The 4,886-nt window shown below is 48.7% G+C and overlaps 1 protein-coding gene across 2 annotated transcripts in view; it reads right to left on the bottom strand.

Annotated features, from left to right (window-relative positions):
• Positions 1–385, bottom strand: part of YPEL3 (yippee-like 3 (Drosophila)) — a 5,133-nt gene extending 4,748 nt beyond the window's left edge. Inside the window, exon 1 of one of the 2 annotated variants that reach the window (XM_011982387.1) lies at positions 55–385. The gene's annotated coding sequence lies outside the window, so the exon portion shown is untranslated. The remainder of the gene's footprint in view (positions 1–54) is intronic. The other variant, XM_011982388.1, reaches the window with a different exon arrangement.
• Between the last annotated feature and the right edge of the window lie 4,501 nt (positions 386–4,886).

Genomic DNA, 4,886 nt, shown 5'->3' with positions numbered 1-4,886 from the left:
CTTAATCCCCGCATCAATCCCGTGAGGCCGTTTCTCCCGTTGACTCCACTGTACCGGGGGCTGAGGCCCAGGGAGGTCTCGCGGCTCCCCAGGTTATCCAGCTAGTAAGAGGCGAAGCTGGAATTCTCACTGTGGGCCCATTCCATGGCCTTTGCCAGAGCGCCAGGGGCACTCTCAGTTCACCTCTTAGCAGGGAAGACCCAAAGGTACGCATTCCTGGCAGGCCCTTGGCAGCCAGGGCGTCGGACCAGGCAATTCCTACTGCCCAGCATCACCTCCTCCAGGCAGCCCCTCGGATGCCTCTGTTGGGACAGCTGAGTTCCTCTTCAAAGACTCAACTTCCTGGTCATAAGCTGTAAACAGATTCTACCCCCGCTTTTTCTTCTTTTTCGCAAATAGTCTACCCTATTTGGGAAAGTTAAACCTCAGTCAATCGGGATCAGCTCAGATTGTGCGGTCCAACCCCCCAGCCAATGGGGAAAGGACACAGAAACAGGAACTGCGTTAGGGTTAAAAACCACTTCCCTCCTCTGTTCAGGAGGTGGGGGGGTGCTCTTGAGATTACAACCAGTGCAAGCAGCACCCTTCTGCAGAAGTAAAGATGCCTTGCTGGGAAGTCTTTTGTCTCAGTGCTGGTTTTTCTTGACTACACTGAGCGCTTGTTTTCAACAAATTTGGGGGTCTTCCAGGATCCCATTATCCTTTGGGAGGGGTAGCGATTACTTTTCCTCGTGAGATGCATCCCACTGCCTTGTTGCTGTGGCCCCTGGAGGGGAGGATTGGGTCCACCCGAAGTGGCAAATAAATCCGGACTCTCAGCAACATGGGCAGGAAGGATCCTTAAAATTCCCAGGCGAGTGGGTAACTCTGCACAGACCAAGATAAGAAAAGTTGCTACTGGGGCGACAAAGTATTTCCTTGGTGGTCGGGGTCACTTGGAGGTTTTAAGTGCGTGGTTGAGACACGTCAGTGGACACGAATCGAGTGTGGAGTCCAGACTTGGTTCCGTGGTCACCTCATATGGCTTAGGGCGGTTTTCCAGTCAGGGGGATTATACCGACCCACTATTGCTAAGAGGGGCCTAAAATTGCCATGAGGGAAGCGGCCAAAAACGACGAAGGGAGTATTCACACGAGTGCAAGAAACCTCCAGTGGGAAAAGGGAGAGGTTAAGCCCCTAGGAAACAGGCACCAACCTCCAGAATGGAAATACCCCAAGTAAGACACGGAGTACAAAAGGCCAAGTGGACGATAAAGTTCCCCCTGACAGTCCTCTAGGCCTTATGTTAGAGTACTGGAGAGAGAATGAAAACCAAACACAAGGAAAGACAGCGAATGATAAAATATTGCTGTTTTATTTGGACCGAGGAACCTATCCTCAGACCCTCGGTCTTTTGGCCAAAGTTTGGATCAGATGAGGACTGGATATGCCAACTCTTAATCCAGTATGTTAATGAAAAAAGTCCAGTCTCGCAAGAGGAAATAGGTTATGCTCTGTGTTGGAGACAGGAACTTGTCCTTCCCTTTCCCTTAAAGGATGATGTAAAAGAGAAACCAAACTCAATACCCCCCCAGGACAACCCAGTTAAGTCAGATTCTACATCTAAAGATGCCAATGTATAGGATCCCCTAGACCATCTTCCCCTACCTACCCCACCCCAGGCTAATCACTCAGTCCCTCCTTCACATAACCCTGCCCCATGGGCTTTGTGGCCCTACATCCCCATTGAGGAGCCACCGGCACATGTCCTTTCCTCAGGAAAACTTCAGCACAAGATGGAAACAATGCCAGAGGGATAGTCAAAACTTTCCTTTTCCCTCTTCCTCAAAGGAGTCTGCCCCAACCCCTTTTCCCTTAAGAGAAGTAGCACTGGGAGGAGGGGGTATTTGTTTCGTAAATGCCCCCTTAACTAGTTCAGAGGTTAGAAATCTGAAAAAGGAACTCAAACCGTTATCAGATGATCCCTTTGGAGTCACAGATCAAATTGACCAATTTTTAGGGTCCCAATTGTATACTTGGGCTGAATTAATGTCCACCTGAGGTATTCTCTTCGCAGAGGGGGAAAGAACCATGATCCACAGGGCCGCTATGACAGTCTGGGAATGTGAACACCCTCCTGGTCAAAACATCCCGGCAGCAGAGCAGAAACTCCCAGCCTGGGACCTTCAGTGGGATAGGAGCAATGCAGCCCACTGAGAAAACATGAAAGACCTCAGGGATATGATAATTAAAGGGATTCGGGAATTGGTGCCTGGAACCCAAAATATTTCCTGAGCATTTAATGTACACCAAGAGAAAGATGAAGGGCCCAGGGAATTTTTAAACAGACTTAAGGAGCAAATAAGAAAATATTCAGGCTTAGACATAGAGGACCCACTTGGACAAGGGATGTTAAAGCTCTATTTTATCACCAACAGTTGGCCGGACATTAGAAAGAAATTACAAAAGATAGGAAATTGGCAAGACCGCTCCATAGAGGAACTTTTAATTAAGAGATGCCCAGGCTGGGCGCGATGGCTCATGCCTGTAATCCCAGCACTTTGGGAAGCCGAGGAGGGGCGGATTACGAGGTCAGGAGATCGAGACCATCCTGGCTAACACGATGAAACGCCATCTCTACTAAAAATACACAAAAAATTAGCCGGGCGTGGTGGCGGGCACCTGTAGTCCCAGCTACTAGGGAGGCTGAGGCAGGAGAATGGCTGTCTCTTATACACATCTAGATGTGTATAAGAAAAGGCCGGGCATGGTGGCTCACTCCTGTAATCTCAGCACTTTGGGAGGCTGAGGTGGGCAGATCACGAGGTCAGGAGATCGAGACCATCCTGGCTAACATGGTGAAACCCCGTCTCTACTAAAAAAATACAAAAAAATTAGCCAAGCGTGGTGGCGGGCGCCTGTAGTCCCAGGTACTCAGGAGGCTGAGGCAGGAGAATGGCGTGCACCCGGCAGGCAGAGCTTGCAGTGAGCCGAGATCGCGCCACTGCACTCCAGCCTGGGAGACAGAGCGAGACTCTGTCTCAAAAAAAAAAAAAGAAGAAAAAAGAAAAAAAGAGAGAGAAGCCCCAAAATTATATGTATGAATGGATGAAATGGATGGAAAAAAGCAGAAACAAAAGACAAAAACTATTCTGTCCACTTTACAACAGGGAACTCTTACAACAGGAAACCCAGGAAAACAGAACTTATAAACCCTCTAAGCAACGGGCTGTGAGATCCCACACAGGAAGTAAAAGGATGAAACCTGAGAGTCACAGAGCAGGCCGGGGAAGAGGGGAAGACAGATGTTTCAGGTGTGGAAAGCCAGGACATTTTAAAAGGGAGTGCCCGAAAGGGAGAGGAAAAAGGAAGTTCTTCCACTTATGGCATTTGAAGAAGAATAGGGGGATCAAGGGCTCTGCATCTTTCATCTCGAGTCCCACCAGGAGCCCTTGATAAATCTGACGGTGGAACCTAAATCAGAGTTAATCACTTTCTTTCTTTTTTTTTTTTTTGAGACAGAGTCTCGCCCTGTCGCCCAGACTGGAGTGCAGTGGCGCGATCAAGGCTCACTGCAAGCTCCCTCTCCTGGGTTCACGCCATTCTCCTGCCTCAGCCTGGCGAGTAACTGGGACTACAGGCGCCCGCCACCATGCCCAGCTATTTTTTTGTATTTTTAGTAGAGACAAGGTTTCACTGTGTTAGCCAGGATGGTCTCGATCTCCTGATCTTGTGATCCACCCGCTGTGCTGGGATTACAGGCGTGAGCCACCGCGCCCAGCCCAGAGTTCATCATTTTCGTAGTCAATTCGGGAGTGGCTCGCTCCTCCCTATGTTTTCTTCCTTCAAGTTTAGCATGTTCAACAGAAGAGCTTACTGTCTCAGGGGTTAAAGGGGAGGGATTCAGGGCAAAAATTTTAGAGGAAACAGGTTAAATATGAGAACAGGCCGGCCACCACAAAGTTCTTGTTAATCCCCGAAGTGGGAACTAATTTGTTAGGAAGAGACTTAATGTTACGATTAGGTATAGGCCTATATGTTAATCAGGGAAAATTCCTCACTTCCTTAAACCTACTCGCTGCCCCAGAAGAGAGCCGAATGCATCCTGACATATGGTTAAAGAAAGAAAATTGAGGGAAACTACAGGTCCAATCCATGTGAAAATAAAAATTCCCTTGGGTGGATGTGGTGGCTCACGCCTGTAATCCCAGCACTTTGGGAGGCTGAGGCAGGTGGATCACCTGAGGTCAGGAGTTTGAGACCAGCCTGGCCAACATGGTGAAACTCCATCTCTACTAAAAATATTTAAAAACTTAGCCAGATGTGGTGGCATGCACCTGTAGTCCCAGCTACTCAGGAGGCTGAGGCAGAAGAATTGCTTGAACCGTGGAGGCGGAGGTTGCAGTGAGCTAAGATCACACCATTGCACTCTAGCCTGGGCAACAAGAGCGAGGACTCTGTCTCCAAAAAAAAAAAAAAAAAAAAATTCCTGGAAATGGTAAGGAGAAAACAATACCCTATTCCCTTAGAAGCTAGAATGGCTCTAAAACCTGTAATTGAGGGCCTCGTCCATGACGGACTCCTTGAACCCTGTATATCCCCTTATAACACTCCAATACTGTCTGTAAGAAAGTCACATGGGTCATACCAGCTAGTAGAAGACCTCTGGGCTATTAATCAAACAGCTCAAACTACCCCACCCCCCCGCTGCTGTTTCCAACCCTTACACCATTATCAGCAAAATCCCACACGATCACCAATGGTTCACAATGATAGATTTGAAAGATGCTGGCTGGGCACGGTGGCTCACACCTGTAATCCTAGCGCTTTGGGAGACTGAGGTGGGCAGATTGCCTGAGCTCAGGAGTTTGTGACCAGCCTGGGCAACATGGTGAAACCCTGTCTCT

The sequence above is a fragment of the Mandrillus leucophaeus genome, unplaced genomic scaffold (assembly GCF_000951045.1).
Source record: "Mandrillus leucophaeus isolate KB7577 unplaced genomic scaffold, Mleu.le_1.0 Scaffold24, whole genome shotgun sequence".
NCBI classification, from domain to species: Eukaryota; Metazoa; Chordata; class Mammalia; order Primates; family Cercopithecidae; genus Mandrillus; species Mandrillus leucophaeus.
This window is presented reverse-complemented; position numbering and strand designations above follow the sequence as displayed.